The sequence below is a fragment of the Stomoxys calcitrans genome, chromosome 1 (assembly GCF_963082655.1).
Source record: "Stomoxys calcitrans chromosome 1, idStoCalc2.1, whole genome shotgun sequence".
NCBI classification, from domain to species: Eukaryota; Metazoa; Arthropoda; class Insecta; order Diptera; family Muscidae; genus Stomoxys; species Stomoxys calcitrans.
Window position 1 is genome coordinate 144,792,896 of NC_081552.1, and position 27,859 is coordinate 144,820,754.

General features: G+C 40.5%; 1 protein-coding gene across 2 annotated transcripts in view; it reads left to right on the top strand.

The window, feature by feature from the left end:
* Positions 1-27,859, top strand: part of LOC106095038 (FMRFamide receptor) — a 327,581-nt gene that overhangs the window by 157,937 nt on the left and 141,785 nt on the right. For both annotated transcript variants that reach the window (XM_059363538.1, XM_059363837.1), the window contains exon 3: positions 4,291-4,338. The gene's annotated coding sequence lies outside the window, so the exon portion shown is untranslated. The remainder of the gene's footprint in view (positions 1-4,290; positions 4,339-27,859) is intronic.

Genomic DNA, 27,859 nt, shown 5'->3' on the forward strand with positions numbered 1-27,859 from the left:
AAAATAGTATATCGCTTGACTAACAGTTTAACAATATTGGTCTACGAATTTAAGTTTGGATATAAGGTGTACTCCCAGATATTTGGCCCTGAAAAAATATCAGCATCGTGCTCTTCTCTCAAATACCATTTATTTAAACCCCATATTGTCATTGGCTTAAGAGGAATTTACAGGATGAGGCGTCCCCCAAACATATGGCTCCAAAATAGGTTTTCATTTAGATATCAAATATGTATTCTACTCCCAAATACCTTTATTTGAGCCCCATATTGCGATGGTCACTAAAAAATTGCTGTGTGTGGGGTATTTTGGGATAGGGGTAGACCCCCAGAAAATTGGTTTCGAAAATGCGTATCAATTCTTACTCTACCCCCCAATACTTTTCATTTAGGCTCACATTGTCATGGTCGGTAAATATGCCCGATTTAGGTCATATATCTATATATCATTTATTTGAACCCCATATTGCAATTGGCCTCAAAATTGGATATTTTCAAATCTCATTTAAACTCCTTATTGCAAAAGTCAGCAAATATGTCCGGTTTGGGTATTGGCCCTAAAAACTATAAATATTTAGTTCCACTCTCGTTACGACCCAAATTGTCTTGGTGAGTAAATACGTCCTATTTGGGGGTTGTTATGGTGGTGGGACGTCCCCTAGACAGTTGGTCCCTAATGTTGATAACAGATACGTGGTCTACTCCCAAATACCTTTAATTTGAGCCCCATATTTCCATAGTCGGCAAACATGACCGGCTTGAGGGGTGTATTGTGGGATGGGCGGCCACTTTGTGAGTTGGCCTTGAAAATATATATCGGATTCGTGTTCCACTTTAAAAACCCTCTTATTTGAGCCTCATATTGCAAAAGTCAGCAAATACTTCCTATTTGGGTGGTGTTGTGGGGATGGTGTGGCCCCATAGACACTTTTCCCAAATATTGATATCAGATTCGTGCTTTACTCCCAAAGACCTTTCATTTGAACCCCATATGGCTACGGTCGTAAATTTGTCCCCTTTGGGGAAGGTTTGTGGGGAGAGGCGGCCCCCCAAAACTTTTATATAAGACCCATATTCCAATATTCACTAAATAAGTCCTGTTTGGGGGGTGTTTTGGGGAAGGGGTCCACCGCCCCCAGAAACGTGATCCCACATTTGGATATCATATTCGTATTCTACTAGAAAATACCTTTCATTTGAGTCCCATATTGCCATGATCGGTATATGTACGGTTTAGGGGTGTTTTGGGGGTTGGTGTGGTCCCCCTAGCACTTGGTTCGATAAATGGATATCAGATACGTTTTTTTATCCTAAATACCTTTCATTTGAGTCCCATATTGCCCTGATTAGTGTAAATATATGTCTGGTAGGTTTTAGGGTGGGGCGGCCCCCCTAGGTACCCCATCCGAAATTTGGACACCAAATTTTTATTTTTAGGGTGCTATATGAGAGCACACAAAATTTGGCTTAAATCGCACCACTCATCTCCGAGATCTGGCGTTTCTGAAAATTAGGGTAAAGGGGAAGGTCCGCCCCCTTCAGATATCAAAAAATGTAGTACCCTATTTTCACCACGGGACGATTATGCACCATCTGGAAAAATTTCAAGAAAATCAGTTCAGCCGTTTCTGATTCTATAAGGAACACACAAACATACAAACAAACAAACCTACAAACAAACACAAATTTATTTTTATATATAAGATATAGATAGATAACTAGCTGAACCGGGCCCGCTCCGCTGCCCCTTCTTTTACTTTATATGGAACAAAAGTTTCCTTGGAATATTTATTTTCGACAATTCGTTTTCTAATTTCAAATACCACACATATTGGCATGGTCGACAAATTTTTAACATTTTGGGTGTGTTTTGGGGAAGGGGTGATATCCTACATTTGGGTATCAAATTCGTATTCTACTCCCAAATACCTTTATTGGAGGCCCATATTGCGATGGTCAGTAACAATTTGCTGTTTGTGGGGTATTTTTGGAAAGGGGTAGATCCTAAAAAAATTGGTCCCGAAAGTAGGTATCAATTCTTGCTGTATCGCCCAATACCTTTCTTTAAAGCTTCACATTGACATGATCGGAAAATATGCCCGACTTAGCGGTGTTTTGGCGATTGGGGGTGTCCCCCAAATACTAAGCCCGGAAAATTTATCAGCAACATGCTTTATTCTCCATATTGCCATTTGTCTCAAAATTGAATATCAAATTTGTTTTCTAATCTCAATTACCTTTCATTTAAACCCCTTATTGCAAAAGGCAGCAAATATGTCCGGTTTGAGGTATAGGTCCTAAAAACTTTCAATATCGAGATCCACTCCCTTTAGGACCCAAAATTGTCATGGGGTTGTTATGGTGGTGGGACGTCCCCTTGACAGTTGGTCCCTAATGTTGATATCAGATACGTGGTCTACTCCCAAATACCTTTAATTTGAGCCCCATATTTCTATAGTCAGGAAACATGAACGGCTTGCGGGGTGTTTTAGGGGATGGTCGGCCACTCAGTGAGTTGGCCTTGAAGATATATATCAGATTCGTGTTCTACCCTAAAAACTTATCTTAATTGAGCTCATATTGTAATAATCAGCAAATACTTCCTATTAGGGGGTGTTGTGGGGTTGGGGTGGCCCCATAGACACTTGTCCCGAATATTGACATCAGATTCGTGATTTACTCCCAAAGACCTTCCATTTGAGCCCCATATTGCTATGCTCGTAAATTTGTCCCCTTTGCGGGATGTTTTTGCGGAGAGACGGCCCCCAAACACTTGGTCCCATAATTGGATATCAGATTCGAATTCTACACTCAAATACCTTTTATTGAAGCCCCATATTCCCATGGTCAGTACATTAGTCCTGTTTGGGGGGTGTTTTGCGGAAGGGGTGGATCCTCAGAAACGTGGTCCCACGTTTGGATATAAAATTCGTATTCTACTCGTGTTCTACTCTAAAAACTTATCTTAATTGAGCTCATATTGTAATAGTCAGCAAATACTTCCTATTAGGGGGTGTTATGGGGTTGGGGTGGCCCCATAGACACTTTTCCCGAATATTGACATCAGATTCGTGATTTACTCCCAAAGACCTTCCTTTTGAGCCCCATATTGCTATGGTCGTAAATTTGTCCCCTTTGCCGGATGTTTTTGGGGAGAGACGGCCCCCAAACACTTGGTCCCATATTTGAATATCAGATTCGAATTCTACACTCAAATACCTTCTATTGAAGCCCCATATTCCCATGGTCAGTACATTAGTCCTGTTTGGGGGGTGTTTTGCGGAAGGGGTGGATCCCCAGAAATTTGGACACCAAATTTTTATTTTTAGGGTACTATATGAGAGTACACAAAATTTCGCTTAAGTCGCACCACCCATATCCGAGATCTGGCGTTTCGGAAAAGTAGGGTAAGGGGGAGGGTCCGATTTAGGGTCTAAGGTCCATAAAAGGCGCATTTATTGTCCGATGTCGCCGACATTTGGGACAGTGAGTTAATTTAAGCCCCTTGACAAACTTCTGCATTATGGCACTGATCGGTCCCGATTTGTATATAGCTGCCATATAGACCGATCTCTCGGTTAGGTTTTGAGCATAAAAGGCGCATTTATTGTCCGAATTCGTCGCAATTTGGGACAGTGTGTTGTGTTAGGCCCTTCGACATCCTTCTTCAATTTCACCCAGATCGGTCCAGATTTGGACAATGCTGCTATATACACCGATCTCTCGATTTAATGTTTTGGGCCCATAAAAGGCGCATTTATTGGCCGATGTTGCCGAAATTTGGGACAGAGAGTTAAATTAAACCCACATATTTCTGCAATTTTTTCTAGATCGATCAAGATTTTCATAAAGCTGCCATGTAAACCGATATCTCGATTTAAAGTCTTGGTCCCAAAAAAGGCTGATTTATAATCCGATTTAACTGAAATTTGACACTTTGACTCATGTTAGGCTTTTCGACATCCATGTTGTATATGAATCAAATCGGTTTATTTTTAGATATAGCTACTAAAAAGACCAATATTTTGCTATACACAATTGAACAATGACTTGTACTTATTAGTATTTGGTCCAAATCGGATCGTATTTCGATATAACTGCTATGGGACATAAGGTATGCAAATTTCACTGGATTTTGATGAAAGGTGGTTTACATATATACCCGAGGTGGCGGGTATCCAAAGTTCGGCCCGGCCGAACTTAACGCCTTTTTACTTGTTTTTTTTTTTTGCAAAAACCAAAAATCTTTTTTATTAACCAAAAAAAAATCGTTTTTTTTCTTTCATTTCAGACAAAGCCGTTTTTGGATTTAGAGAGCTGTCGATTGACACACATTGAAGTAAATATCATTGTCTGTCTTACTCATTACATTCCTTTAAATATAGATTATAACAGATCCTTTCAAATACAAACAAGTAAAAGCGTGCTAAGTTCGGCCGGGCCGAATCTTATATACCGTCCACCATTGATCGCATTTGTCGAGTTCTATGCGCGGTATCTCTTTTTAGGCAAAGAAAGAATATTGAATAAGAACTGTTATGCTATTGGAACTATATCAAGTTATAGTCCGATTCGGACCTTAAATGAATGCTGAACATTGTAGAAGTCATTGTGCAATATTTCAATTCATTCGGATAAGAATTGCGCATTGTAGGGGCTCAAGAAGCAAAATCGGGAGATAGGTTTATGTGGGAACTGTATCAAGCTATTGATCGATTCAGACCATATTAGACACGTATGTTGAAAGTCATGAGAGAAGCCATTGTTCAAAATTTCATCCAAATTGGATGAGAATTGCGCCCTCTAGAGGCTCAAGAGGCTCAAGTCAAGACTCAAGATCGGTTTATATGGCAGCTATATCAAAACATGAACCGATTTAGCCTATTTACAACACCAACCGACCTACACTAATAAAAAGTATTTGTGCAAAATTTCAAGCAGCTAGATTTACTCCTTCGAAAGTTAGCGTGCTTTCGACAGACGGACGTACGGACCGACGGAGGGACATGGCTAGATCGACTTAGAATGACATGACGATCAAGAATATATATACTTTACAGGGTCCCAGACGAATATTTCGAGGTGTTACAAAACAGAATGACGAAATTAGTATACTCCCATCCTATGGTGGAGGGTATAAAAATACAAACGGGAAAGGCGGCAATTTTTCGATTGCCAATTTTTAGTACATTGTGTGTTTATCGTGGATATTATTATATTGTGTGGGAAACGGCTAGTAATAACCAACATTGGGAATTCAAGTATTGTGTGCAAAATTTAAAATCGAATTTAAAACAAGTAAAAGCGTGCTAAGTTCGGCGGGCCGAATCATGGGAACCCACCACCATGGATTCTGCTAAAAATGTATACAAAATAAATTTAGTTGAAGGGCATAATTTTATTCTACATGCCAAACTTCTTTCAAACCAGCAAAAATTAGATCTTTCAGAAACCGAACAAGGATGATCGAGAGAAAGGTTTATATGGGAGCTATATGAGGTTATAAATTAATTTGGCACAGTTGTTGGAAGTCGTAACAGAACACCGCATGCAAAATGTTAGCCAAATCTGACAAAAATTGCGGCTTGTAAGGACTCAAGAAGTCAAATCAGGAGATCGGTTTTTATGGGAGTTGTATCAGTTTAAAGACCGATTCGGATCGTACTTAGCACAATTGTTGGAAGTCATAACAGAAAAAATGCAAATTTTGCTCATAAACATTTCACAAAGAACAGGGGCAAACTTCTCACATATCAATGAGTGCAGTCCTATTCCAGTTTAAGCTCAGTGATAAGAGGCCTCCTTTTTATAGCCGAGTCCGAACGGCGTGCCGCAGTGCGACACCCCTTTGCAGAAAAGTTTTATATGGCATAGTATCTCACAAATGTTGCCAGCATTAGGAGGGGAAAACCATCGCTGACATTTTTTCCGATGGTCTCGCCAGGATTCGAACCAAGGCGTTCAGCGTCATAGACGCATATGCTAACCTATGCGCTACGGTGGCCTCCAACATTATGTATCTGTGCAAAATTTCAAGCCGCTAACTTTACGCGTTCGACCGTAATCGTGGTTTCGACAGATGGACGGACATGGCTAAATCGACTCGAAACGTCGAGACGAGCAAGAATGAATAGATTAGTATCCTTTTGTGGTGGGTATAATAAGAGAGTCAGTTATGGACGATTCTGCTTTGCTCAGCCACGATTCTGCTTTGGCCATACTAAAATGTAAATGTTTCAACAGTCTATTTTTGTATACATTACCAGTGAATGTTGCGAAGCGTATTAGGTATTGAGTACAGGTTTATTCCGCCTGTCTCCAAAAGACCCCAAATGGGCTGAAGATCGGTTGATATATGCTCTTGCAGAGGACCTACAAGTGGAAATTGGGACATAAATATATATGGGAGCTGTATTAAAATCTTAACCGATTCCTATGGAAATCCTAACAAATTGTGGTAGTAGAAAGAGAAGGCGATGTGCAAAATTTTGAGAAGATCACTTGATAAATGAAGACTATAGAAGTGGAAGTGGGTGCGGTGCATCTGGCTGAGTATTGAACAGTAGGTTGAATTTTAAAGCGCCCTCCACCAAACCACAACACTATATAGCATTATAGGTCTGACAATTGCAGTATATAGCCAGTGCATGATACGCGGTCAACTTTTGCCAATGGCTCTCTTGTCGGGGTATGGGGCAGGAGTTGACTTTCTTGCCCTTTCCAAAATGTTGAATTTGAAGTTCAATTTCTTGTCCAGCAAAACACCCATGTATGTTGCGATTTCATTGAATGGAACATTCTCTCCTCCCGAGGAGACAGGTGCAACTGTGGGTAACTTGTAGCTCCTGGTGAAAAGAAAGCTTCTGTCTTGCACGGATATACGCCTAAACCACTTTTGGTAGCCCTTTTCGCTGTCGCTCGTTTAGCTTTCAAAAGTTCAGGGTGTGACAGAGAAACTTTTTTTTAAAATTCAGTAAAAACATACTAAGAAAATTGCCTAAATTCTTCAGTTACGGTGAAATTGGTACATATACCTCACTTTATCGCGAATATCTTAGTGATAGATACGATATTCTTGGCGAATATCTTAGTTTTATAGTGATAGTTTTGCCGAATCATCTTAAGTTTTTTGATGAAATTTTTTTCGATCGAAAATCCGATTTGGAAGGAAAAAATGTCCGGTAAAATTTGCATACAACTATTGCTGAATATGGCTATATTCAGCAATAGTTGTATGCAAATTTTATATGGCTATAATTAAATTATATGGCTATAATTAATTTAATTATATGGCTATAATTAAATAAGAAAAGATGGTAGAACCAAAAGTCAGAAATACGAAAAGATTTCGGCCCACTAATTCTTTCGTGGCCCACTAATTTTTTCGGTAAATGAATAAATAATAATAAGTAAATAATTGATGTCAAATGACCTAGCGACAACCGTAAGTGCAATATGAAAATTGTTCTCATACATAAAAGTCTGCCGACTAATATTATTTTAAGACATTTCCTTACTTAAGGTGGGTATTAATTTTTTTTTTATTTGAAAAAACGATATTTTTGGAAGAAAATCAATAATTAGAACTGTGTTCAAATCTACGGTAAAAGCCTACAGAACTAATAAATTTCTACTAGAATCAATGCTGCTTGCTATTGACTGATAGATTACAATCCTAACTACCTATGAGCTCCGTATCAACTACCTTAAATATTGTATTGTAAATTATGAAATTCCAAGGAAAAAACGAAATAGTTTCGTTGGAATTAATTATTTTAAAATGTAAATGAATCTAGGTAAATCGGTCTTTACAAACAATTTCAATTACCCATTTAATACGAATGGGTGGAAAAATACCCCAGAATGGAGCTGTTCCAGTTCGAGTTAGGAAACAGGTATTCTAATAAAATTTGGATTAGCGTAAAGTGGACGGCTAAAACTATTAAAAAACAAGTAAAAGCGTGCTAAGTTCGGCCGGGCCGAATCTTATATACCCTCCACCATGGATCGCATTTGTCGAGTTCTTTTCCCGGCATTTCTTCTTAGGCAAAAAAGGATATAAGAAAAGAGTTGCTCTGCTATTAAAACGATATCAAGATATGGTCCGGTTCGGACCATTGGGGCTCACAAAGTAAAATAGAGAGAACGATTTATATGGGATCTGTATCGGGCTATATATAGATTCAGACCATAATAAACACGTTTGTTGATGGTCATGAGAGGATCCATCGTACAAAATTTCAGGCATATCGGATAATAATTGCGACCTCTAGGGGTCAAGAAGTCAAGATCCCAGATCGGTTTATATGGCAGCTGTATCAGGTTATGAACCGATTTGAACCTTATTTTAACAGTTGTTGAAAGTAAAAATAAAATACGTCATGCAAAATTTTAGCCAAATCGGATAGGAATTGCGCCCTCTAGAAGCTCAAGAAGTCAAATCCCCAGATCTGTTTATATGACAGCAATATCAGGTTATGGGCCGATTTCAATTATACTTGGCACATTTGTTGGATATCATAACGAAATACTTCGTGCAAAAATTCATTCAAATCGGATAAGAATCGTGCCCTCTAGAGGCTCAAGAAGTCAAGACCCAAGATCGGTTTATATGGCAGATATATCAGGTTATGGACCGATTTGAACCATACTGGGCACAGTTGTTGGGTATCGAAACAAAACAAGTCGTGCGAAATTCCATTCTAATCGGATAAGAATTGCGCCCTCTAGAGGCTCAAGAAATCAAGACCCAAGATCGGATTATATGGCAGCTATATAAGGTTATGGACCGATTTGAACCATACTTGGCACAGTTGTTGGATATAACAACAAAACACGTCGTGCAAAATTTCATTTCAATCGGATAAGAATTGCGCACTCTAGAGGCTCAAGAAGTCAAGACCCAAGATCGGTTTATATGGCAGCTATATCAGGTTATAAACCGATTTGAACCATACTTGGCACAGGTGTTGGATATCATAACAAAACACGTCGTGCAAAATTTCATTCTGATCGGACAAGAATTGCGCACGCTAGAGGCTCAAGAAGTCAAGACCCAAGATCGGTTTATATGGCAGCTATATCAGGTTATGGACCGATTTGAACTATACTTGGCACAGTTGTTGGATATCATAGCAAAACACGTCGTGCAAAATTTCATTCCAATCGGATAAGAATTGCGCACTCTAGAGGCTCAAGAAGTCAAGACCCAAGATCGGTTTATATGGCAGCTATATTAAAACATGGACCGATATGGCCCATTTACAATACCAACCGACCCACGCTAATAAGAAGTATTTGTGCAAAATTTCAAGAGGCTAGCTTTATTCCTTCGGAAGTTAGCGTGCTTTCGACAGACAGACGGACGGACGGACAGACGGACGGACATGGCTAGATCGACATAAAATGTCGCGACGATCAAGAATATATATATATTTTATGGGGTCTCAGACGAATATTTCGAGTAGTTACAAACAGAATGACGAAATTGGTATACCCCCATCATATGGTGGAGGGTATAATAATTTGTACCGTGATATAAGGTCATGTCTTTGCCGAAAGTCGGCAATTTTTTACATTCAAAAATACCCAACAACAATTTTTCTCAAAATTCTTAGGAGTGAGATTTCTGGAAACCATTTTAGTGTCTTGTTGCATTAGATGGTTTATGTATTAAAAAATAAATAAAATAGAATTCATGCTATTGCTATTTTTTGTCAATTTAATTAAATCCATCTTTCTTCGCTAAATGGTTGTAAAATATTGAAAAAATATTTTTTTTTATTGTAAATGCATTTTGACTGGGTTAAAATGTTTCCTTTAAAAATATTTATCAAAACTGTCTATAGAAAAATTTTAAGGAAATGTTTTCGTTTGAAAAGATTTTATTGCAATTTATCAAAATCTTTCTTTAAAACAAGTAAAAAGGCGTTAAGTTCGGCCGGGCCGAACTTAGGATACCCACCACCTCGGTTATATATGTAAACCACCTTTTATCAAAATCCGGTGAAAATTGCATACCTTATATAGCTTATATGTAGCAGTTATATTGGAAAATGTTCCGATTTGGACCAAATACTAATAAGAATAAGCCATTGTTCAATTGTGTATAACATAATATTGGTCTTTTTAGTAGCTATATCTAAAAATAAACCGATCTGAACCATATACGACACGGATGTCGATAAGCCTAACATAAGTCACTGTGTCAAATTTCAGTGAAATCGGATTATAAATGCGCCTTTTAGGTGCTAAGACATAAAATCGAGATATATGTCAACATATATACAAATCTGGACCAAGTTGCAGAAAATGTCGAAGATCGGTTTATTTTTAGATATAGCTACTAAAAAGACCACTATTTTGTTATACACAATTGAACAATGACTTGTACTTATTAGTATATGGTCCAAATCGGAACATATTTCGATATAACTGCTATGGGACATAAGGTATGCAATTTTCACCAGATTTTCATGAAAGATGGTTTACATATATACCCGAGGTGGTGGGTATCCAAAGTTCGGTCCGGCCAAACTTAATGCCATTTTACTTGTTTGAATTATTATACCCACCACCGTAGGATAGGGGGTATATTCATTTAGTCATTCCGTTTGGAACACATCGAAATATCAATTTCCGACCCTACAAAGTATATATATTTCGGATCGTCGTATAATTCTAAGACGATCTAACGATGTCCGTGTGTATATCCGTCTGCACGTCCGTCTGTTGTAAGCACTCTACAGCCTTCAAAAATTGAGATATTGGGATGAATTTTGGCACAGATGCGTCTTTTTGATGTACGCTTGTTAAGTTGTTGAACGGGCCAAATCGGACCATATTTGCATATAGCTGCTATATAGACCGATTTTCCGATAAATGCTTTATTTTTCATTCGATTTCGCTGAAATATGAAACGGTGAGTAATTTTAGGCTTACCGACATCTGACCCAAATATGGTCTATATCGTACTATATTTATGTATAGCTGCCATATATACCGATCTGCCGATAAGGGGTCTGAAGCCCATAAAAGCTTTATTTATTACCCGATTTCGCTGAATTTTAAAAAGAGGGTTATCTTAAGCCTAAATGTGGATCAAATCGGACTATATTTAGGTATAGCTGCCATATAGACCGATCTTCAGATAAAGGGTTTACAGCCCATAAAACCTTTATTTTTTAACCGATTTCGCTGAAATTTGAAACATTGAGTAGTTTTTTGCCTCCTAATATAGGACCCAAATGTGGTTCAGATCGGACTATATTTAGATATAGCTGCAATATAGACCGATCTGCCGATAAAGGGTCTGAAGCCCATAAAAGCTCCATTTATTACCCGATTTCGCTGAAATTTGAAACAGTGGGTAGTCTTAGTTCTCCCGACATCCGCCTCAAATATGGTTCGCATCGGACTATATTAAAATATAGCTGCCATACAGACCGATATCCCGATAAAGGGTCTGAAGGGAATAAAAGACTAATATTTTATCCGATTTCCCTGAAATTTGAAACAGTAAGTAGTTTTGGGCCACCCGCTATTCGACCTAAATATGGTAAAGATCGGACCGTATTTAGATATAGTTGTCATATAGACCGATATGCCGATTAAGAGTCTGAATCTCATAAAGGCTTTATTTATTACCCGATTTTGTTGAAATTTGAAATATATAATTCTACATAATTAATTAACCCACTTAATATCCGTGTCGAATTTGGGTGCATAAGTTATCCAATTTTCACCAGATTGTGCCGAAAGGGGGTTTTCAAATATACCCGAGGTGGTGGGTATCCAAACTTCGACCCGTCCGAAAATAATGCCTTTTTACTCGTTTTTATTTGAGAATACAATATCCCAATTTTTTCATGCAGTCTTGAAATTGACGTCCTGTAAATGACAACCCCTATTTCGCATACACTGATTAGGTGGGTTTTTGAAATTCGTATTTACTCTTTGCAGCATATCAATTGGTATGTTGGAAATGGAAAAAAAACTACCTCGTCTTCAGGCAGGTTGTCAATCAGCATTTCACATGCATTTTGGGGGGCAACAAAATCGCGTTCAGTTAATTTTTGCATTACAGCCACTTTGTAGCGATAAAATTTAAGATCTTGATGGAGAACTCGTGTCAGAAATTCTCATAGCAGCCTGAATCAAGCAGCTCTTCCTCTGCGATCGCAATATCGCAAGGTCATCAGTATAAGCGACCACTTTTACACCTTTTTCTTCCAGAGACAATAATATGTTGTTAATGGCTACATTCCAAAGTAAATTAGGTGTTCCTGTGCTGGCCCATATTTTCAGATCTACAGATCCCAAGCCTGCCGTAATGCATCTTTTAGTTAGTAAGTTATTAGAAAACTTTATTACGTTATTGTTGATGCCTAGAAACTCCAGCTTCTTCATTATTGACGTTTGTTTTACATTATTGAAAGCACCTTCTATGTCAAGAAATATATTTTCTTGGCTCAGCCTTGCGTTAGCCTCGTTTGTCAGGAGTTCATCCTGTCAAGATTCGTTCGATATTGTTATGATAAGTTTCCTTACGCATTCAGGGACAGTTGAGAAAGCAAAAGTACCACTCTACCTCAGGACACTGGATACTTGCTGTGTGGACGATTTATCCACTAGTTGCTGCTGTTGAAGTACCTTTTGAGTTACGTCCTTTTTTTTTAGTACACCTTCAGTTTCAACTTATTGAATTCGTAGGGTATAACTCCTTCAGAGTTGTTGAAACGGAGTTTATAACGAATACTGCATGTCCCGGCCGCCATCAGCCTCATCTAATCTACCAATATTTTAGTCAGTGGTTGAAAGTTTTGAATTATGGTATGATATGAATGGATTCAGGATCTGAGGGAATCCTTGGGGTCCAAGCTTGTGCCATTGGTCGAAAAGGAATATCTTGCTTCTTAACATAATCCAGTGCTGCGCCTGGCCAGGTCTCGCCAATCTTTTTTGGAGCGCAACGATACAACAACAAACTGGAGGAGGCGCAGGCAATTCCGCAAGGACATCGGAGTATACATATGACAGTCCACTCTAATAATTCTTAGCGATATTAGCAAAGGTCCTGGACTCATATTACTATAGTTCGCTTTAACGCTTTTGGGCATGGGATGGCCTTCGGGTGACCACAGCTTTTTTTCTGACTGTGGCGCCATTTCCGAATCTAGACGTGGTGCCTTTGGGTGAGAGTTTTAAGATCATTCTCACCAAGCCTCTCAATAAACCTGAGAGTCTCTTTAATGGTGTATTGGTTTGCCGGAGAAGACCGATGGCCTGGGCAATTAATAGGCATGCGGAGTATCATGATGCTCACAGTATCATGATTGTAAAAGGTAATGAAACTTGCTACTGCTTATCTTCTAGGCAGCTTGTATTACTTAAATTGCGAAGAAATACTGTATTAGGTTGTAATTTGTAATTTATTTATATACACCCACACAACAAGAATATAAAATTCTTATAATTAAAGTGCAGGTAATTTCTGTAACAATTGTTTGGACTTCAAGCAGAAGAGAATCCAGATTGTAACACAAACGCACAGTGGGAGAAAATAAAAAAAAATAGCAAAAAATATGCCGTGTGAGAACGCGTAGAGATATCGCTTTGGAGTTTGAACTGAGAAGTTAGCTTGTGTGAAAAACTTCAAGGCCCTAGGCGGTCTGGCGGCTATGGCGGGACCCTAAAGTTGGTCACCTCGGCATTTCGAAAAATTGTTTGGGCTGCCAAATCTTCATTTTTTGTGGGCCGATTTTCAAAAGACGGGAAAAACGTAAATTTTCTGATAGAGATTGAAAAAATTCGAAAAAAAGAATAAATATATCACAGCAATTCTCTTTGAATTTAGAAGATAAAAGCGTATTTAAAAAAAACAAAAAATAAATTCTGCCCGATTTTTTTACATAAATTCCTAAAATACCCCTTACGGGCAAGGACGGCATTTTTCAGTAAATTTGATATGAAGGCTGCAAATATTGTTAGGGGCAAAATAAGTTTTGCATGAGTTTAGGGGACATATGGAGTAAACAAATAAATGTCCAATTGAAGGATCTAGTTTTGGAAAATTTTAATTCGAGGGGTTTTTCCAATTCTTTAAAAAAAAATTTCCTATATTGAAGTGCATATGGCGCATGTATAAGTTGGCATATCTTGTTAAAATTTCACTCAAAAATCATCTACAATATACTATTTTAACAAACAAATAAGTAAAAAGGCGTTAAGTTCGGCCGGGCCAAACTTTGGATACCCACCACCTCGGGTATATATGTAAACCACCTTTCATCTTAATCCGGTGAAAAACGCATACCTTATGCCCCATAGCAGCTATATCGAAATATGTTCCAATTTGGACCAAATACTTATAAGTACAAGTCATTGTTCATTTGCGTATAATAATATATTGGTCTTTTAAGTAGCTATATCTAGAAGTAAACCGATCTGAACCATACATCACACGGATGTCGAAAAGCCTGAAATAAGTCACTGTGTCACATTTCAGTGATTATTACGCGCCTTTTCTGGGGCCATAATTTTTAATCGAGATATTGGTCTATATGGCGGCTATATCCAAATCTGAACCGATTTGGGTCAAGTTGCAGAAAAATGGCGAAGAGCCTCACACAACTCACTGTCCCAAATTTCGGACAATATATGCGATTTTTATAGCCCCAAAACCTTAAATCGGTCTATATGGCATCTATATTCAAACCTGGACCAATCTGGGCTAAATTGAAGGAGGATGTCGAAGGGCCTAACGAAACCCCCTGTCCCAAATTTCGGCGACAATGGACAATACATGCGCTTTTTATTGGCCCAAAACCTTAAATCGAGAGATTGGTCTATATGGCAGCTATATGCAAATCTTGATCGATCTAGGCCAAATTACAGAAATATGTCGAGGGTCATAACTTAACTCCCTGTCCAAATTTCGGTGACATCGGACTATAAATGCGCCTTTTATGGGCCCAAAACCTTAAATCGAGAGATCGGTCTATATGGCAGCTATATCCAAATCTGGACCGATCTGGGTCAAATTGAAGAAGGATATCGAGTGGTCTAACACAACTCTCTGTCCCTAATTTCAACAAAATCGGATAATAAATGTGGCTTTTATGTGCCTAAGACCCCAAATCGGCGGATCGGTCTATATGACAGTTATACCCAAATCTGGACCGATCTGGGCCAAATTTAAGAAGAATGTCGGAGGGCCTACCCCACCTCACTGTCCCAAATTTCAGCTAAATCAGATAAGAAATATGTTTTTATGGGCCTAAGAACCTAAGTCGGCGAATCGGTCTATATGGGGGCTATATCAAGATATAGTCCAATATAGCCCATCTTCGAACTTAACCTAACTGTTGCACAGATTCTTCGCAAAAAAAGAATCTGTGCAACAGTTCAGCTCAATATCTCTGTTTTTATAGATTGTATCGCGATTTCAACAGATAGACGGACGGACATGGCTAGATCGTCTTAGATTTTTACGCTGATCAAGAATATATACTTTATAGGGTCGGAAATGAATATTTCTATGTGTTGCAAACGGAATGGCAAAATGAATATACCCCCATCCTTCAGTGGTGGGCATAAAAAGTACAAATTAAATATTAAGCATGTTTTTTTCAATAAGGACTTACTGTACTTTAATTGGCTATGACAGAACATTTGTTCCATTAGCCGAACGTAGAACAGCATTCTCATCGCATCGAATTTCTGAGCTCATTTTATAATCTCTGACACCAAGTTTCGAGGTGTCTCCTACAACTTGATCTTCCATCGGGCTTTTGGTCGTCCCGGTTTGCTTGTACCACCGTGTTTGCCTTCAAAAGACTTCTTTGCTGGAGCTTCTTCATCCATTCTGACAATATGACCTAGCCAACGCAGCCGTTGTATTTTGATGCGTTTAACTATGCTATCGTCGTCATACAGCTCGTGGTTCATACGATGACTATATTCTCCACTAACGCAAACTGGTTCATAAATTTTACGAATCATCTTTCTCTAAAACACTCCAAGCACTGCCTCGTCTGCTTTTTCAAGTACCCATGCCTCAGAATCATATGACAACACGGGTAGTATCAGTGTCCTGTATAGTGTAATCTTCATCTGTCGAGAGGTGGCCTTGTTTCTAAACTTCTTTCTGAGTCCAAAGTAGTATCTGTTTGCCAATTTTATTCTTCGCTTTATTTCAAACTGGTGTCATTCGTTTCGGTTAAGGCGGTGCCAGGGTAGATAGAATGCTGACTATCTCAAAGTTGTGGTTCCCAACTTTCTCCATTTTTTTTATCGGATCGGTTGTGCAGGGCGTTTTCGGAGTTGATACCATCCATTTTACCTTATCTCCATTTACTGCCAGACGAATTTTCACTGATTCCCTCTCGACTCTTGCAAAGGCTGCAGTTACAACTTCCGATGACCGACCTATGATATCGATGCCATCGGCATAGGCGAGTGGCATGCCTTGTCTTGTACCCTTGGTACCCAATTACGGATTTCGCATCATTTTCCATGGAATGAACAATGGTTTGCCACTGCGCCATTATATCATCTGAACAAGGTGTGCTTTCATCAAGCAGTTGGGTCAGTCGAATGAAATATGCCGTTGTTATCTGTTGTGTTTGCAGTTTTTCAATGTCTATCTTCCGTGCAGTGTCAGATCGTACGTTTCTCTCTACACTCTCTCTCTGCCACAATGTTATGATCCGAATCTATATTCGCTCCACGGATCGATCGAACGAATGCATTCCATCTATCATAACGTGATCAATTTGGTTCCTGGTGTTTTGATCGGGTGATAGCCATGTGGCTTTGTGAATATTTTTTATGTTGAAATCTAGTGCTGCTAACTACATGTTTTTTGCCGCGGCGAAATCTATTAGGCTTAACTCAATCGGACGTTGTCTCGTGTATCTAAACTTTCCGAATGTTGGACCAAAGATATCTTCCTTCCTTATCTTCACAGAACGATAACAATGTCATGGGCAGGTAGCGATTATAATTTCTTTCTAGAAGCTCGTAGAAAATATCCTTGGTCTGCTCGTCCTTTTCTTCAGTCGGAGCATGGGCACAAATAAGGCGGATATTGAAGAATTTGGCTTTTATGCGGATTGTGGAGACCACCGTAGCGCAAAGGTTAGCATGTCCGCCTATGACGGTAAACGCCTGGGTTCGAATCTTGGCGAGACCATCAGAAAAAAATGTTCAGCGGTGGTTTTCCCCTCCTAATGCCAGCAACATATGTGAGGTACTATGCCATGTAAAACTTCTCTCCAAAAAGGTGTCACATTGCGGCACGCCGTTAGGACTCGGCTATAAAAAGGAGGCCCCTTATCGTTGTGCTTAAACTTGAATCGGACTGCACTCATTGATATGTGAGAAGTTAGCCCCTGTGTCTTAGTGGAATGTTCATGGGCAATATTTGCATTTTTGCGGATTATGGCTAGCCTCTCATCCACTGGAGTAAAGCTCGAGACAAGGTTTTTCAGTCTCCGACCAACCACAAATCCACAGCCAAATTCATGCTTCGTATTATGACAGCTATAGTATAGTTCGAGTGACGCCATTCCCAGTCCACCGCACTTCCTGTAAGGCGTTTATATCTGCCTTGTTCTTGTTTAATACATCCGCCAGCGCGTATACTGCACCTTCTCTATAGAGATTGCGGACATTCCAGATGCAGATCAGCAAACCATGGTTCTTTTTTCGTTTGCGTGGGTCGACAACGTTAGGGGGTCCGTTATTTCTATTCCCTTGTTGCTCATAGTGATTGTTATAGTTTTCCGAGGGCGTATGGGTTTTGTGGGATGGTATATGTATCCCTCGTTGTCGCGAGCAGCTTGCTCCAAGATCCAACGCTCGCCTCCAGTCGCCCCTGAAGGCGCCAATAACTCGCCTTCTCATCTCGAGTATCATTGGCACTTAGTATTTAATTAAGCGCCAGCCACCTGACTCCTCACTTGAGACTTTCTCTCGAAAATCGCTGGCTGCCCGCGGCCGCATTGGCAGTTACTCTGCATAAAAACAGAGCTTTCCACAATCCGCAACCTATGGATGCATTTGGTAGCTTTCAGCTAAGCTTCCCGTGATAACGGTGGACACCACACAAGTCTAAAAGACTAATAATTGAAAATACTTTTCTTTACCAAAAAAAAAAAAAAACAAGTAAAAAGGCGTTAAGTTCGGCCGGGCCGAACTTTGGATACCCACCACCTCGGGTAACCACCATTGGTAAACCACCATTCATCAAAATTCGATGAAAATTTCATACCTTATGTCCCATATCAGTTATATCAAAATAGGTTCCGATTTGAACCAAATACTAATAAGTATACTAGCTAAATCTAAAAATAAACCGATCTGAACTATATACGACATGGATGTCGAAAAGCCTAATGTAAGACACTGTGTCAAACTTCAGTAAAATGGGATTATAAATGCGCCTTTTATGGGACCAAGACTTTAAATAGAGATATTGCTCTACATTGCAGCTATATCCAAATCTGGACCGATTTGGGACAAGTTGCATAAAAATGTCGAAGAGCCTAATACAAAGCACTGTCCCAAATTTCGGCGAGATCGGACAATAAATGCGCCTTTTATGGGGCCAAGACTTTAAATCGAGATATCGGTCTATATGGCAGCTACATCCAAATCTGGACCGATCTGCGCGATATTGCAGAAGTATGTCAAGGCCCTTAATCTAACTCACTGTCCCAAATTTCGGCGACATCGGACAATAAATGAGCATTTTATGGGCCCAAAACCATAAATCAAGAAATCGGTCTATATGGCAGCTATATCCAAATCTGAACCGATCTGAACCAAATTAAAGAAAGATGTCGAAGGGGCTAACACAACTCATTGTCCCAAATTTGAGCAAAATCGGATAATAAATGTGGGTTTTATGGGCCTAACACCATAAATCGGAGGATCGGTCTATATGGCAGCTATATCCCAATCTGGACCGATCTGAGCCAAATTGACGGAGGATGTCGATGGGCCTAACACAATTCACTGTCCCGAATTTCATCAAAATCGGATAATAAATGTGGCTTTTGTGGGCCTAAAAACCCAAATCGGAGGATCGGTCTATATGGCAGCTATATCCAAATCTGAACCGATCTGGGCCAAATTAACGGAGGAAGTCGAAGGGCCTAACACAACTCACTGTCCAAAATTTCAGCAAAATCGGTTAATAAATGTGGCTTTTATGGGCCTTAGACCCTAAATCGGAGGATCCGTCTATATGGCAGCTATATCCAAATCTGAACCGATCTGGGCAAAATTGACGAAGTATGTTGAAGGGCCTAACACAACTCACTGTCCAACATTTTAGCAAAATCGGATAATAAATGTGGCTTTTATTGGCCTAAGACCCTAAATCGGCGGATCTGTCTATATGGGGGCTATATCAAGATATAGTCCGATATAGCCCATCTTCGAACTTAACCTGCTTATCGACAAAAAAAGAATCTGTGCAAAATTTCAGCTCAATATCTCTATTTTTAAAGACTGTAGCGTGTTTTCAACAGACAGACGGACAGACGGACGGACATGTCTAGATCGTCTTAGATTTTTACGCTGATCAAGAATATATATACTTTATAGGGTCGGAAATGGATATTTCGATGTGTTGCAAACGGAATGACAAAATGAATATACCCCCATCCTTCGGTGGTGGGTATAAAAATGCAAAATATACACCTTTTTCATATGTTTTGAAATGGTATTATTGTAGTTCGTAATTGCAAAATACGAAGCCAATCTCGGCCAACATTTCAACAAATAAAATCAAAACTTAAATGTCCTCGAAACCAGTGGAGATATTGTACACCTCAAGCGAACTTTTTTTGTATGGATTTTTGAGAAGCAGACCATAAATGAAGATTTGGCAGCCCGAACAATTTTTCGAAATGTAGAGGTGACCAACTTTAGGGGCCTGCCAAAAGTCGCCCGGACTACCTAGGGCTTTGAAATTTTGCAAATAACACCTCAGCTCTAAAGTAGCCGTAGCCGTTGAGTGGAGCGGACGTGTTTTTATTTCGCTCCTCAAAAAAAAAAAAAAAAACAAGTAAAAAGGCGTTAAGTTCGTCCAGGCCGAACTTTGGATACCCACCACCTCGAGTATATACGTAAATCACCTTTCGTCATAATCCGGTGAAAATGCATAATTTATGCCCCCGTGGCAGCTTTATGGAAATATGGTAAGATTTGGACCAAATTCGACACGGATATTGAGAGAACAAAATATTGGCCTTTTTGGTAACCATATCCAAATAAAGACCGAAATGAACCATATACGAAACAGATGTCGAAAAGCCTAACATAAGCCACTGTGTCAAATTTGAGCGAAACCGGATTATAAATGCGCCTTTCATGGGCATAAAACCTTATAGAGAGAGATCGGTCTATATGGCAGCTATATCCAAATCTGAACCGATCTGGGCCAAATAGAAGAAGGATGTCGAAGGCCTTAATACAACTCACCGTACCAAATTTCGGCGCAATCGGACAAAAGTGCGCCTTTATGAGCCCAAGACTTTAAATCGAGAGATCGGTCTATATGGCAGCTATAACTAAATCTGGACCGATCTGGACCAATAGAAAGAGGACGTTGAAGGGCCTAACGCAACTTACTGTCCCAAATTTTGGCAAAATTGGATAATAAATGCGCCTTTTATGGGTCCAAGACCTTAAATCTAGAGATCGGTCTGTGTGGCAGCTATATCCAAATAAGAACCGATCTAGGCCAAATTAACGAAGTCCAAATTGACGAAGGATGTCGAAGGGCCTAACACAACTCACTGTTGGGGGCTCATTTATAATACGATTTCACTGAAATTTGACACAGTGACTTGTGTTATGCTCTTCGACACCCGCGTCGTACATGATTCAGATTGGTTTATTTTAAGATATAGCTACTAAAAAGGCCAATATTTTGTTATACACAATTGAACAATGACTTGTACTTATTAGTATTTGGTCCAAATCGGAACATATTTCGATATAACTGTTATGCGACATAAAGTATTCAATTTTCACCTGATTTTTATGAAAGGTGGTAGACATATATACCCGAGGTGGTGGGTATCCAAAGTTCGGCCTGGCCGAACTTAACGCCTTTTTACTTGTTGTTTGTATAAAATAGCAGTACACTTGTACCTAACTTTCCAAGGGTTTTTTGATATGCTACTCTTTAACAAGTAAAAAGGCGTTAAGTTCGGCCGGGCCGAACTTTGGATACCCACCACCTCGGCTATATATGTAAACCACCTTTCGTCAAAATCCGGTGCAAAACTCATAACTTATGTCCCATAGCAGAAATATGTGGAGGGGCTTAACTTTACTCTTTGTCCCAAATTTCGGCAACATCCGACAATAAATGCGCTTTTTATGGCCCCAAAACTTAAAACCGAGAGATCGGTCTATATGGCAGCTATATACAAATCGGGACCGATCAGTGCGATAATGCAGAAGCATGTTAAGGGGCTTAACTTAACTCACTGTCCCAAATTTCGGCGACATCGGACAATAAATGCGTGTTTTATGGGCCTAAGACCCCAAATCGGAGGATCGGTCTATATGGCAGCTATATCTAAATCTGAACCGATTTGAGCAAAATTCACAGAGGACGTCGGAGGGCCTAAGACAACGCACTGTCCCAAATTTCAGCAAAATCGGATAATAAATGTAGCTTTTATGGGCATATAACCCTAAATCGGAGGATAGGTCTATATGGCAGCTATATCCAAATGTGAACCGATCTAAGCCAAATTGACGAAGGACGTTGTAGGGCCTAACACAACTCACTGTCCCAAATCATAGGAAAATGGGCTAATAAATGTGGCTTTTATGGGCCTAAGACCCTAAATTTGAGGATCGGTCTATATGGCAGCTATATCCAAATCTGAACCGATCTGAGCCATATTGACGAAGGATGTCGAGTGGCCTAACACAACTCACTGTACCAAATTTCAGCAAAATCGGATAATAACAGTGGCTTTTATGACCCTAAATCGGCCGATCGGTCTATATGGGGGCTATATCAAGATATAGTCCGATATAGCCCATCTTCGAACTTAACCTGCTTATGGACAAAAAAAGAATCTGTGCAAAGTTTCAGCTCAATATCTCAATTTTTAAAGGCTGTAGCGTGATTTCAACAGACAGACGGACAGACGGACGGACATGTCTAGATCGTCTTAGATTTTTACGGTGATCAAGAATATATATACTTTATAGGGTCGGAAATGGATATTTCGATGTGTTGCAAACGGATTGACAAAATGAATATACCCCCATCCTTCGGTGGTGGGTATAAAAATAATAAATAATATACGTATCTCGGAATAGGTACTTCCTATCCCGAAATTTCAAGGCTTCTGGAGGAAGGCTAGAAATGGACTCCAAAGACTCAACATCTGCGGTGGTGGCGTTAGACCGTAGTGTGTTGTCCTCCCCTCCTATGGGTGTGGATGCCTTGGCACCTGTAGTCAAGAGTAATGCTTCAAGCGTCCAACAATTCGTCAGACTGATTAATGAGGAAGAGTCGGATAAACCAGAGGGATGCACAGTTCGTCCCTAGCCTTTAAGTAAAGGTGGTGATTCTGACACGGATTCAGACAGCGACTGTGTCAATGAAACAGTCATTGCAGCCGAATCGAGAGATGAGGGCATCGGGATGATAGCAGAAGTGAGCGATGGCTTTGCTAAGCTCACAAGCAGACCGAGAAAGCGATCAGGTGCACCACGAACGAGACAGAGGAGTATGTACCGGCAGCGTAATCTGGCGAAAGTACAGGATGCTGGAAGGGATAGAACTGACATTCCATGCACTTCTACGGAAGCTGGAAAAAGAATCAGATCTCCCGAAGAGCATCACATTGCTGGAATACTAAAGAAGAAAAACCGCTTCCCGCTTTCAAGCACTCTGGGAAAACCAAGCCAGCCATCCCGGGGACATCTTTACGCTGCGTTTTGCATCGGCAGAATATATTGATACTGTTAAACAGCCCCATCATCAAGGGATGGGGCAGTCAATTTGCGACGAAACGCATGTTGGGAATCTTGGGCAAGCAAAACCAAGGTTTGGTCGCAGAGAAGTGTGGAGGTTCCACAGGGAGGAGAAGGAGGAAGGAACTCTCTTTGTGGTTGGCATTGATCAAGTCTCCGTGAAGAGTTTGGCTATGAGTAAAGGCATGGCGTACTACGGGAGCTCTTTTTTTCAAGATTGGGAAGACTAGGATAGGCAGAAATTTTCATTTTGCGACATCAGGCCGAGCAGTGGCAGGTGACTCAACACCGCCCAACAAACAGGGGGCCGACAACGAGACAATCGTGGTATCTCTCAATATTGGAAAGACTAGGAGAAGCAAAGATCCTAATACTAAAATATCAGGCAGTGCAGTGGCGAGAGACCCAACACACCCTAACAAACAGGAACCCAACGACGGACCCGTCACCGACTTAAAGATTCAGAATACTGGGATAGGTAAAGATCCTAATATTGAAACATTATGCAGCGCAGCGACAGGAGACTCAATGCAACCCAACGAACAGGGAGCCGATGATGGTACTATAACCTACTCCCAAGAAGCCCAATTACTAACAGGCAAAGATCCTAGTATTGAAACATCAGGCTGTAAAGGGAATGGAAACCCAATACAGCTTAACAATCAGGGACCCGACGATGGAACCATTACCGACTTTATAAAGAGTCGGAAGACTAGACTAGGCAAAGATCTTAAAACCATGACATCAGGCAGTGCAGTGACAGGAAAGTCACTGCAGTCTACAGAACAGGGAGCAGACGATGAGATCACCAAATACTCCCAAGATGCCCATTTACTGGAGGACCAATGATTGAGGTATTCCAGATAAACCTCCACCGGAGCGAGACTGCTACACACGCTCTGATGGAGAATATTAGCAAGGTCAAGATTCATATTGCCTTAATTCAGGAGCCATGGACGACCCGGAACAAAGTTTCTGGACTGGAACATATCAACTACCCATTATTCTATGCTAACACTGGCACTCGGCAGCGGACCTGCGTTATTTGTCATAAAATTTGAACTATATATTTTTATCAGAGTTGTTAACGTTGGATGCAACAGTGGAGCATACCTGGCATCACTTTATCTGCCGTTCGACACCGCCACCCACGTCGGAGCTGCAACGGCTTGTGAGGAAAGCAAAACAGACAGGAAACGAGGTACTAATAGGGTGCGATATGAACTCTCACCACATTTCGTGGGTAGTCGTGTTGGCACTACAACACTAATAAGCGGGGCCAATCCCTGGCAGAGTTCTTGAATACTAACGACCTAATAACACTTAATATTGGTAACACCGCTATCTCTGTTAATAGGATTAGGGAGGAGGTATTAGATGTGACGATATGTTCGGAAAAGCTAATGGATGAGGTTCAGGATTGGAGGGTCTCCCTGGAACACTCTTTCTCTGACCATCGCTACATTAGGTTTAGAATAGCACGGCCACCGCTGAATCCGATAAGCTTCCGGAATAAGTTGAAAACCAACTCGACAAAATTCGGAAGGCTACTCAGCAGAAGACTTGGGCAAGGTTATTTAGATTGTCCAAGCATAGAAAACATTGACGAACATATCAACAGGATTACGACTGCACTGGTGGGGTCCTTCGAAGACAGTTGTTCTTCCTTTCTCGAAGAGAAAGGAAATCAGCCCAAGAAAACCACTGGATGACCTGTGAAATTCGCAATATTTGGAAAGAGGTCCTCAGACTTTACAACAGAGCATGTCGTAACACAGCAGAGGTTTACTGGGATGTGTACTCTACCCGGCTCAAGGAATACAATAAAATTACCAGGGTGGCAAAACGTGCCTCCTGGAAACTTTTCTGCAAACAGGTCGATAGAGTTAATGATGCCGCCTAGATAAGAAAGTTTCTCTCAAAAACCCATGTCCAAACTGAAACGGTAGTAGACGACATGGGAGTGAGAGCAGAGACGGAGCACATGTTGAGGCTTTTGATGAGAATATACGACGGGACTCAAGGAGACACCGGAATCTTGGAATAATGAGGTTGATCGAAGACCTATCATAACGGAATTTATGGTCAAGAAAGCAGTGGGGAGCTTCAAACCATTTAAGTCATCCGCACCTGATGGAACAGAACGTTGTCCGAACGTGACAACAGAAGGAGGCCGACTATCTGGTGCTTCATCTGGCCTCTATTTCACAGAGTGCCTAGGAATTGTATATACTCCGAACGCCTGGAAAGAGGCAAGGGTGGTATTTTTATTCTAGCAGGTCCTAAGAGACTGGATAAACCATAGGCTAAGGAACAGATGTATTAATTGTGGGTCCCATGACGTAAATAAAGGGTGATTTTTTTGAGGTTAGGATTTTCATGCATTAGTATTTGACAGATCACGTGGGATTTCAGACATGGTGTCAAAGAGAAAGATGCTCAGTATGCTTTGACATTTCATCATGAATAGACTTACTAACGAGCAACGCTTGCAAATCATTTTCAGTGAAATCATTTTCAGTGAATCGACAAATTTTGTTCAGCGATGAGGCTCATTTCTGGTTGAATGGCTACGTAAATAAGCAAAATTGCCGCATTTGGAGTGAAGAGCAACCAGAAGCCGTTCAAGAACTGCCCATGCATCCCGAAAAATGCACTGTTTGGTGTGGTTTGTACGCTGGTGGAATCATTGGACCGTATTTTTTCAAAGATGCTGTTGGACGCAACGTTACGGTGAATGAACACATTTCGAACCGAACACTGATTTTGGTAATAAAATTCAATGATTTGCAAGCGTTGCTCGTTAGTAAGTCTAGTCATGATGAAATGTCAAAGCATACTGAGCATCTTTCTCTTTGACACCATGTCTGAAATCCCACGTGATCTGTCAAATACTAATGCATGAAAATCCTAACCTCAAAAAAATCACCCTTTATAAGGGAGAAAGTGGCACAAGGCACGCCACAGGGGGGCATTTAATTGCCACTTCTATGGGTGACCACCATAAATGACGTATTACGGATGCTGACTGAGGAGGGATTTGAACCCGTCTGGTACGCTAAACGATGTTATAATACTTCTAAGGTGTAAGGATCCGAAAGGGTCTTGCATGGCATATGACTGGGCTTGATTCAGAGGTCTCAATGTTAACGCAGGGAAGACTGAAATTTCCCTGTTCACGAGGAAAACAAAGGTGGGCCAGTTTAGCGCACCACGTTTCCTCAATAAAACGATTTCGATATCTCACAAGGTAAACGGAAATCAGCCAAAGAAAAACCCTTGATGACCGGGGAGATTCGCAATATTGGGAAAGAGGTCCGCAGACTTTTTAACAGAGCACGTCATAAAAAAACGGAAATTTATTGGGATGTGTGTTACACACGACTCAAGGAATACAATAAGATTACCAGAGCGGCAAAACGTTCCTCCTGAAAGCTTTTCTGCGAACAGGTAGATTGACGCGTTAATGACTCCGCCAAGATAAACAAGTTTCTCTCAAAAACCCATTTCCAAACTGACACTTTAGTAGACGATATGGGAGTGAGAGCAGACACAACGGAGGACATGTTAAGGCTTTTGATGAAAACCGATTTTCCACAGGACACGAAGGGACTCACGGAGACTTCGGAATCTTCGAATAATGACGTTGATCGAAGGTTTATCATAACGGAATTTATGGTAACGGAAACCTTGAAGAGCTTCAAATCATTTAAGTAACCTGGACATGATGAAATATTTGCGGCGTTACTACAGAAACAGGCTGACTATTTGGCGCCTTATCTGGCCAAAATTTTCACAGCGTGCCTAGGACTTGCATATACTCCGAAAGCCTGGCAGGAGGCAACGGTGGTATTTATACCCAAGCTCGGCAAAGCAAGTTATGCGACACCAAAGGCCTACAGACCCATAAGCCTTACATCCTTTATACTCAAAACCATGGACCTTATAGTAGACACCATGATAAAGAGTATGACTTCCAGCGAACTGCTCAAATACAAGCAGCATGCCTATGTCAAGGGAAGGTCGGTGGAGACTCCCCTGCACGAGGTTGTGCATAAAATGGAAGAATGCTTCGATGCCAAAACGTACACACTGGAGGAATGCATTGACATCGAGGGGCTTTTAAGAAAGTGCGGACCGACACACCGATCCAATCCTTAGACCAGTATCACGTGAACCCTGTCCTTAGTGACTGGATAAATCCTATGCTAAGGAACAGGTGGATAATTTGTGTGTTCCATGGCATAAATATACCTGTCCACGAGGAAGACGAAGGTGGGCCAATTTAACGCACCACGTTTCCTCAATAAGGCGATTTCGATATCTGACAAGATCAAATATTTAGGTGTGATCTTGGACATGAAATTGGACTGGAAGTGTCACATTCAGGAGCGCACTGAAAAGGCTCACAGACGTTGGGCACTATGTAGATGGGCCGTAGGCTCGAAATAGGGTCTGAATCCGAGGATAGCCCACTGGCTCTACAGGAGCGTGATTAGACTAATACTTACTTATGCCTCAGTAGTTTGATGGACTGCTATGGAGAGAAAGTGCAACGGTAAGACCTCATAACTGGTTCAGAGAACATGTTTTTTAGCATAGGCGGAGTGATGAGAACCACGCCCACTAGGGCACTGGAGACTATTTTATATATCCAATCCATTGACATACAGATTAAGTGTGAGGCAGCCTGGAAACCTGGAAGGAAGGAAAGAGGTTTCCGATCAGATACCTGAGATGAACCTTGAAGTCGAGTGCGAGGTACTGCTGCCATCTGCACAGTCTTTGATTGAGTATATCCATCTAGAAATCATGTTACACGGATGGATCAAAGCTAGAGG